Raw genomic sequence first — 10750 nt, 5'->3', positions numbered from 1 at the left:
AGTTTTATAAGACAAAATACATTTTTTGCCTGATGCAGTTTATATTAATTTAGTGTCAAAACTCAATCTTAAACTGCATATAAATTAGATATTCTGATTCCTGATATTGCTTCCTTTTAAAAGTGATCTGTTTTGCATTTTTATAGAATACAACACAAGTATAAACCATTTAATAACCTATACTATCACTCTGTTAGCCAAAATGCATATGTACAGAGGTAATGTGATACACACAAGCGTCAGGACAAAAAAGATTAAAAAACGCTCATTACATTTTAGCAAATTGTTTAGCTCTTAAACTGAATATTTAAAGTGACCTAATTTGTGATAACGTCGCTGAATTTCACTATACTCTCATACCTAGTGAACATGCTTAAGTTAAGTTTGTCAGTGTAATTTCTAATGGTGCAATCCACAGAAAGTGGCAATGTGAGTTCACACTCAATGTTCCACTCCCTGTGAGACGTAACTTTTCGTCCAGCCATTTTTTCTACAATAACCAGCCTAACCCAGGTGCTGTATCTGCTGCCAGAGGCAGTTCGTCTATCAAAAGTAATGTTCTTATTGGTGGAACATGTGAATATTAAATGTAACAGTTAAAAATATGGTGCATAATGTAACAAAGCAATAATTTGTGTTAATAAGGTAAAGGGCCCCCACCATGATACTTAAATAATAAGTAGGATTTTTATTATTTCATTGACCATATCACCAGCAACTTGCTAATTAACAGTAAGCACATGCTTCATGCTTCTTGTCACCAGAATGACAGAATTGGACGTGAAATATTGTCAGGAAAGGCATGAGAAAATTCAACTTCATTTGTATTATTCTTACCCAACATTCTGAACATGGAGTTATCAGAAACAAACTCCTACTGTTTTGAATTTACAAAAGGGTAGATAATAAGAAAAATCACAGAAGTTCTGTTTCTTAAAAAGATCTTAAAAGGAGATGGAATCTGAGCTAGGAAACACCAGAAACTAAAAGGAACAGGCAATCGCTTTGTCTTTCAGCAGGCTGACGTCTAACATACCAGGAGAAATAACCAAACCAAACATCAAAACCAACCCACTAGGCCAGAAACCACCGTCAAAATAACTCAGTTCCTTGAACTGTCTCATTTTACTTTCCCTTAACTAACATGAACGTTCTTTGTTGTTTTGTATTCAATACATGTCATCCATCTTACATTGTGATGCAAAAACATCACAAACCACACTCATGTCATGTCATGCCCACATGCTAAGCAGTTTATAGTTTTTATTATGTAACCATTAGAAAAAAACACTAAATTAAAGTGAAAAACAATGTCATAAAAATGAAGCAAATGAATAACAAGAAACACTAGACATGAATACGTTAGATTTAGGAATGTGAAAATAAGGATTCATTACACTGTAAAAAACATACACAAGACACAGTGGCAATAAACAGTAGCTATGTCTTAGTGTAATACTTTAGCATTTTTTTATTTTTTTTTTTTGTAGTTTGAGCCTCCAAGACTCTCAATACTGAGAGTCAAACAATATTCAGGACAACAATTAAACATTCAAACAAGATATCTGTTGCCAGGTCCTTAGTGAAAAAACTGCTAGCTGCAGACAGGTAGTCTCTACAGAACATGAAGCATTCTAACGTCCACCACTATCAGCTCCTAGTTATTTTTAACAACGGGAAGCACAAGGATTGGTTAACTAGTCAAAATCTTAAGAATGCATTGATCAAATGTAAGCACAACTTTTCTGTATGCTTGTCGCCAAATCAGCGTTAATAATATAAAAACGTGGGTTATCAGAAAAACCTATATTGCCTTTTAAAATAAAATATATGATTATGAAGACAAGAGGTGGACAAACATCCTAGAGAAATCCAGCAAGTACTATTATCCAATATATTCGCTGGTACTAATACCAGTACTCATTTTACCTAAGTGTAATAAATGAGGGAGAACTGTGCATAGAGAAAGAAGGCATAAAAAGCCAGTGAATAATGCATTTTCAGCTGTTCCAGTAGGCACATGCCAGTGGCAGCTTTTACAATTCCATGCCACCACATTGATTTGAGATGAGCTCAGAAGTCCCTATCCTCTAAGAAAATGATAAATTCTTTAACATGGAAGAAAGTGGAAGGGGTTGAAGGTATCACCATATTATAATGTATACAATAATTATCATTAGATCTTAATGCCCCTACTATTAAAATCTGAGATGAAGAGGAAGCCTCAGGGATCCTGTGACCCTTACAATCTTTAACAAAAATACAAGGTTAACAATTTAAATTTCATAAGAATTCTATTTCTAAACATCTCAGGTAGATCATTGTAAGAATCCTACAAAATCATCTCTTTCCTCTTACTGAGAAAGTTCTTTCAGTATGTGTTTAAATTGTCAAGCCTCACAATATGCATAATTTGTCCAGTTTCTCAATTCCAAGAGAAGTGCCAAAAATATCAAGACTTCTGTATATTTCCTTCTTTGATATAACCAAAGGCTTTAACTCAGTCAGTCAGGGAGGATCCTAGAGGATACTGCAGACGTATGCATGTCCTGAGAAATCCATCACCATCCTTTGTTTTTCAGATGATGAGATGTAGGTAGTAGTCCCTGAGTACAAATTCACAACAGACTCCTTCAGGATATAGGAAACTTCATTGTTTTAAAGGTACTTAACTTTATTTGAATCTCTTAGTTATTTTTACCTATGTGTTTAAAACTGAACAACTTTTTGCTAGAAGCGGTTTTTTTACAGCAGTAGAGACAATAGAAAAATACATCTAAGTATGATAAAAGAAGGAATTAAAACATACTGTGATATTTTTGATATTTTATCAATTTCAAAACAGCTGTGCAATTATTTTTTGCAAATGCAGTGTGCAGTATATTACAAATTAAGAAAACTGAAACACTAATAGAAAGAATCATTACAGAGCAAATACATTCAAATAACTCTCCTCATTTAAATAAAGGATATTGGGGAAAAAAAAACCTGAGAGAAAACAATATATTTTGCTTGGGGCAGATGCTCCCTAATAACTTGTTTTTTTTTTTTTACCTTATGAATAGTGCTAACCCAAAACTGCCTCACCTCTCCAACAAAACAGAAAACAAAACAAAGGAATCAAAGCAAAGGAATATTAGAGAACAAAGCACTTGGCTTAATTTTTCAAACTGGGTCAACCTGGAAAATGGAAGTAACTGTAATGACAAAGCCCACATCATCATCAAAACAGCAGTCTCTGTTATAGCAGTAGTGTGGGCAGATTTCTGGTCTGTCACTGAGTATCTAGGTTCTTCACCTCTACCCAGGAAATTATCCAAAAGCTGGATAGCTTTATGATTTCCAACAAGAGAGCACCAGATATTAACTCATGAAAACACAATAAATATTATATGTGGTGTGTTGTAGCAGTTTCCTTGTATCATTATATATTATTTACAACATTTCTTCAATAAATAGTTCAACTCAATAATGCCTTGTTCTGTCACTTTAAACTGAAACAGTGGCAATTTGTATGCCTGCATTTGTCTTTTCTAAAAATTATTTGGATGTTTACATGTCAAAAAGGCCTTTTACACGATTGCACACTTAAGCTCAAATAGGGTCTTGTGAGCTTTGTATAAGCTAAAATACATTTACAAGTTTGGGTGTATAACTACAATTGAAATGTATTCATAAAATATGGAGACAATGTAAAATATATACATATATATATCGTTGTATAACTAATTAGTGTATAAGTCACAGTGACATGTATTGCTTATATTTCCTCCACATGATACACAAAGATACCAAAATAGGGAGACGTTTTATGATAATTACTTTAATCAACATTAAGTGAAGACAGTATTAAAAATGGCCACCATATATCAAGAAAATATTGGTGTTGTACTACATTAGTTCCAAATACCAAATTAACAAAATAATTTTCTCTTTTGGGCTTTTATAATTGTCTTTTCATCTCAGTTTTCTTTTTCTTTTCATCTGTTCCTAAGGAGAGCTTAAAACTTCCTTTCAGAATTTAAAACATTACAAATAATGTTATCATAATTTTGGTTTTGGTTTTGTCTATTAAGAAATTAATTCTCATCAGAATATGGTCATGATTAAGCTTGCTCTCTTTATCTTACACTGCTACCTCATATTGTCTGGAACATGGGTTTGATTTCTGCCCTGTTTTCTGTCTGGAGTTGACACATTCTTCCCATCTCTCTACCAGTTTTCTCTGCATGTATCCGCCTCATCTCAAAAATGTGCATATTACACTAATTGATGACTCTTTAATGTCCTATTATGATTAGAAAAAAGGCAGGAAATGGATACATGAAGAAAGAAATGTACTGTTCACATTTTAATGTACAAATAATAAGTTGATCTTCCCTGTATTCTAAAATAATAGATAGATAGATAGATAGATAGATAGATAGATAGATAGATAGATAGATAGATAGATAGATAGATAGATAGACCTTAATTGATTTCTTATAATACACATAAGCACAAATGCTAAATCTATAACATTAGTTTGTAATAATTGCTGTTCTCAGTTGATCTTCAGGTTATGATGCATTTTTCACAATAAAGCATTGTTAAAAACAATTAAATCACTTAAAGTATAGTAAAAAAAATATCCCAGGACCAGCTGACTATGACAGATGAATGAAAATTCCAGTATTTAAGAAACATACTGGAACAGAGAAGTAGGTTGTCATAACCAATTTGAATTAGACTGAAGAACCCACACAAACAGAGGATTGCAGAATTTTTATTTAAATTTCAGATATCCAATTCTCGGATCATGTCACTTTTATCTTAGTCCCTCAAACACAACACTGAACTGTACTCATTTTAACGCAGCCTTTAATTTTTTTTATAAACATTTGATAACCATTTCTAAACAATTTAGTTAATTATTTGTATTGCATAGAGCTGCTTATTCTAAATATCTAATACTAAGAATGATTTGTTCTCAGTGCAGCATGATACTTTTAACAAGTATGTATTCAATTTCATTCATTGTTTTTGCAATTTGTCTTTTTATATGGGTTTTCAAGGGTAAACTTTAAACTGCACTATATGCATTAAATAACTGTTTAAATATAAAGTGATATTTACTAAGTTTGTTATAAGTGGAAAACCGTCAATTCATTGTATTAAACATACAGTATAGTTTAATAGACTATAGCCTCCTGCTCAGAATTTGATAACATCTAGAATATACATATGATAGAAACGTAATACTCTGTAAGACTTCTGTAATTAATTCTCTCCATGTATTGCCTCCAAGAAGGTGTCTGTCAATTTTCTATCTGAACAAATAATAATTTACACAAGGTGGGTAGATGAGATTTTGATTTACCAAAGCAAGACAAATTGCTATGAGCTGTGCCAATATAGAATTCTTTAATTAAAGTACCAATACCTACACAGGTTTATTTAAAATGCAGTAGGTATATATCATATTTTCACTTGGGTTCAAAATTAATTTTCTTCCATCTAAATGAACTAGTAGGTATACACTTGTCTTCTGTTTTACTGTTGGTTCCTACCTTAAATACATTATAACAAATGCACTGATAATTACGGACCATCCAACTATTTTTTATTATAACTGAGACTCTGGCAGAATTAAATTGCTGATTTTCCTCAAGTTATAACATTTTGTAGAAAGATGCTTTCCTTTTGACACCATGTCACAAAATGGCAGATTCATCAAAAGTGAAATTTATCATTAAACAGTATTCTTTATAGGATTATGTTTTATTACATGACTCATAAGAAGAGATACACAAACAAAAACACAGTAAATGAAACAGCAGTGCACTTTCTGTTACAACATAACAAATTTAGTAGGGCAGAAGAAAGCATTCAATCCATCAGGCTAGTTTAGTGTCTTGATTTCCACAGGTATCCTCAAGTTATGTTATTTGCTGTGTAACTCCTGGATCAACTTTATCAATTGCCTGGAGCATTTTGAAAACCTCTGTGTTCAGGGCTAAAGCAGTTCAAAACCTTTAGCCTCTCAGACTAAGACCTGTTTTTTTTTCAGGGTTGCTCTTCTTTGTACAGCTTCTAGTGCTGATTATGTCTTTCATAGTTTGGTGACTAGAATTGTACACAATGCACTAGGATACAACCCCAGTTTGAATATAAAATAATTTAAATATAAAAAAATCTACTTACAATTATTTGTAAATATAAAATGAATATGACACAATGATGACTGGAAAACCCACTAAGTGCCAGTTTAGGCAGACAAAGCTCACTAGGAGCTGTAAGTTCTTTCATGTATATACGGTGCCTATTAAAATATTCAGTCTCTAGGAAGTTTTAACATTTTATTGTTTTGTAAAATATTGAATCACAGTGGATTGGTCTTTTTTAACACTGATCAACAGAAAAAGACTCTTTAACATGAAATTGAAAACAGATCTCTGCAAAATGGTCTAAATTAAATACAAATATAAAACACAAAATTATTGATCTCATAACTATTCACCCTCTTTGACATGCAACACTTAATCATCACTGGTGCAGCCAATTAGTTTTAGAAGTCACATAGTTAGATTAGTGGAGACCACCTGTTGGTAGTCCATGCGCTGCAATTGATTGTGGCATAATGCACCTGAATGTGAACGGTCCAGTGTGTGGTGAGTCAGTATTGTGGTCTGACCTACACAATGAAGACAAAAGAACATGCCAAGAAACTCTGTGAAAAGATAACTGAAAAGCTCAAGTCAGAGGATAGAGACAAGAAAATCTTTAAGGCGCTGAATACCCTTTCAGGTCCAAATAAATCAGCTAATGCTGGGGTATTAATTTAAGAGATTTCAGTTCACTTTAATATAAAAATATAACCTCTTTATAAACCATGCTCCCCAATGATTCATGCATTCTTTGCATGGGAATAAGCATAATCACATGCATTTTCTTATATCATAATTTATGTGTTAGTATTTATTATTTTACTATATAAAAACAAATTGTGGCAGTAAGGAAAAGGAGAACTGCTAGATAAAAACATGTGTGACATAGTTAGAATTCTTGCCACAGAAAACTAAACTACAATAATAGAATTATAATGGAAGTGAGTTTCTGTATGAGCCTGTATGAGCTGCTGCCCAAAACCTTCCCTGGTGTAAATGGGCCTACGTTGGATTAGAGTCCTGCTCCAGATGATTTTCTTCCTTGCCTTCTGCAGTGTGAAAAATGGTTAATATCTTCCAAACTGCAATGACTTGAAAAACATGTATACATAATATGATTATTATACATTTGTGAGTCCCTTTATTTCGTTCACAGTTTGCATGCTTGTTGAAATATTAAATTATTTATTCGTAAGCATTTAAAATACCAATATTTGTATTGGTTTTCAAGTACTGTATACTAAGACGTTAACAGTGGATAGTATTATACATGCTTTGAAATATTTTTGAGTTAAACTCAACAATAAAAAAAGCTCATAAAATGCTGAAAATTCTTAAAATAGTAGCTGGTAGCTACTCATGGAATATCACATGCCAAATGCAGTGCCAGTATGGCCTGAAGCAAAAGTTGAAAATGTGGCAGCTGGAGTTTCTCTTTATCTTCATATGACAAATCCCACCTGTGTACCTTAGAAAATAATGGGACATGTTCACTTATTTAAGTCCTGTGTTGTTCATTTTTATAGAACTAATATATTAGTACATTTTGGAAGGGTGGGTGTGCTCATAGCATCATCACACATTTAACACTAGAATTACCAGAGCCTACGAAAAAACTCGTAGATCCAGCCCACCTTAAATCTGTTCGCACCTCTTCCTCACTGTCTTTTGTCCTGTTAATGTGCTGATTAAGACATGCAGCAAGCAGCCTACTATTCCATCCCCCCACAGCCGTAGAACGTGCACAAAGTTCTCCCATCTCATGCTTTGATTGATTATCTGGGAGTGAAGTGCTGGAGTTTTAGAGTGGAAATAATAGATCGTTATTTGGAACACATGCATTTCATGTGTGTTCCGTTTCTACAATAATCTGTGCAAACACATTGTTAAAACAAACGTTTTTCATATTTTAGTAGTAAATGACAAAATGTTGGCATAAACTATATAATGTTTGAAGCCTGAAGTTCAAAGATCAAATAAACACTTTCACAAAAGGTTCAAGGGTAAGGAAGCAGCTTCCGTGGTGTAGTGGTAAGATTTGCTGACTTGTAATCGAGAGTCCCCACTTCAATCCCGACTGTCTCCTGTATTTGCTGTTTTCAGTAGTGAGCTGCTCTTATTGTTAACATTATACAGTACACACATACATTTGGTTTGCGTCTGAAACAAACGGTGTACATTTATAGTACTTGTGAAAATTACCGATACATACTACCGCCCTAGGGATCTGACGCTGTTAGTTTTTATTTGAAACTGGGAGTAACTGTAGATGTGAGTGGTGTTTTGAGGAAATGGAACTGGACATTCTCTGATCTGGAGGGATAAAAGCTGACACACAAATGCTGGTGAATCTGCCTTCTTATCCTGTTGTCTTATCCTTGAACCTTTTGTGAAAGTGTTTATTTGATCTTTGGACTTCAGGCTTCACACATTATATAGTTTATGCCAACATTTTGTCATTTACTACTGAAATATGAAAAACGTTACTGTTTTAACAATGTGTTTACACAGATTATTGTAGAAACGGAACACACATGAAATGCATGTGTTCCAAATAACGATCTATTTTTTCCACTCTAAAACTCCAGCACTTCACTCCCAGATAATCAATCAAAGCATGAGCTGGGAGAACATAGATAGATAGATACTTTATTAATCCCAAGGGGAAATTCACATACTCCAGCAGCAGCATACTGATACAAAAAACAATATTAAATTAAAGAGTAATAATGTTAACGTTTACCCCCCCCCCCCCCCCCCCCCCCCCCCAAGTGAAATTGAAGAGTCGCATAGTTTGGGGGAGGAACGATCTCCTCAGTCTGTCAGTGGAGCAGGACAGTGACAGCAGTCTGTCGCTGAAGCTGCTCCTCTGTCTGGAGATGATCCTGTTCAGTGGATGCAATGGATTCTCCATAATTGATAGGAGCCTGCTGAGCGCCCGTTGCTCTGCCACAGATGTCAAGCTGTCTAGCTCCATGCCAACAATAGAGCCTGCCTTCCTCACCAGTTTGTCCAGGCGTGAGGCGTCCCTCTTCTTTATGCTGCCTCCCCAGCACACCACCGCGTAGAAGAGGGCGCTCGCCACAACCGTCTGATAGAACATCTGCAGCATGCAGATGTTGAAGGACGCCAGCCTTTCTAAGGAAGTATAACCGGCTCTGTCCTTTCTTACACAGAGCATCAGTATTGGACATTGTGCACGTTCTGCGGCTGTGGTGGGATGAAATAGCAGGCTGCTTGTCTTTATTGGCACATTTACAGGACAAAAGACGCTGACGGAGAGGTGTGAATGGATTTAAGGTGGGCTGGATCTATGAGTTTTTTCGTAGGCTCTGGTAATTCTAGTGTTAAAAAAAAAAGAATACTTTATTTATATTGTATGGGGTGGAGTGGTGACTCTGAGGCTAAGGATCTGGGCTGGTATCCAGAAGGTTGCCAGTTCGAATCCCTGTCACTGCCAAAAGAGATCCTACTCTGCTGGGTCCTTGAGCAAGACCCTTAACCTGTAATTGCTCCAGAGGCGCTGTATAATGGTTGACCCAGCACTCTGACCCCAAGGGGTATGCGAAAACTAATACAATTTCTTGTATTAGGAATTTGTAAGGTGTAATAAAGAACAAAAAAAAATAATGCAAACCACTGGTCAGTTGTCCATTTTGATATATAGTACAGTACTTTCCATATATATTAGAACATCCATCCATTCATCCATTTTCCAAGCCTGTTTATCCAGAGCAGGGTCACAGGAAAGCCAGAGCATATCCCAGCAAGCATTAAACACAAGGCAGGAACAACAATGAAGTCCAAATTTCTGCTTTTGTTCTATAAAAAGTCTAGAAAGATTTGATATGAAAAAAGTCAATGAAATAAAAATACAAAATGTAACCTTTGCTTTCTGGGTATTAATGCACATTTAGGGGGCGGAGTGGTGGCTGTCAGACTAAGGATGTGCATTGGTATCTAGAAGGTTGCAGGTTCAAAACCCCATTACTGCCAAAAGAGATCCTACTCTGCTGAGCCCTTGAGCAATGCCTTTAACTTGCAATTTCTCTGGGGGCACCTTACAATAGCTGATCCTGTGCTCTGACCCCAAGGAGTATGCGAAAACTAACAAGTTCCTAATACAAGAAAAGCAGACTGCTTTTCATCTTTCAACATTTTGCCATCTCAGATGTATTCATTTAACATTGGATTAAATAAAAATGATTTTTTCATCAGAGACTTAAAAAGCTTTACTTCTTACATGCAATAAAATGCCATATTGGTATTACCTGTTTTCTGACTTCTGATCTCTTGTTTCATGTATGGGTCTCATCTCTGTTGCTGGCTATGTGGCTCTTCTGAAGCTACTCATAAGATGTAGTCCATTCTGCTTCTAGCCCCTTCGGTACATCCTTTAACCACTAAACTGGCTTTTGGCACTGTGCAGCTGGCCAGCACAGGAATGAACTGACAATGATCCAAAGCCTGACGCTTTATTTGTGACACTTTGTACAGGTAATGATGTGGCTTGGCTATGCATGGCTGCCTGTGAAATGAATTCACTCATCTTGATCATGTTAACTTGATGCAGAATTACCTAGAAAGATATGGTGATATTCTGT

Source organism: Erpetoichthys calabaricus, chromosome 3 (genome assembly GCF_900747795.2).
Source record: "Erpetoichthys calabaricus chromosome 3, fErpCal1.3, whole genome shotgun sequence".
Classification (NCBI taxonomy): domain Eukaryota; kingdom Metazoa; phylum Chordata; class Cladistia; order Polypteriformes; family Polypteridae; genus Erpetoichthys; species Erpetoichthys calabaricus.
The sequence above is the reverse complement of the archived record's forward strand: the minus strand, read 5'-3'. Positions refer to the sequence as shown.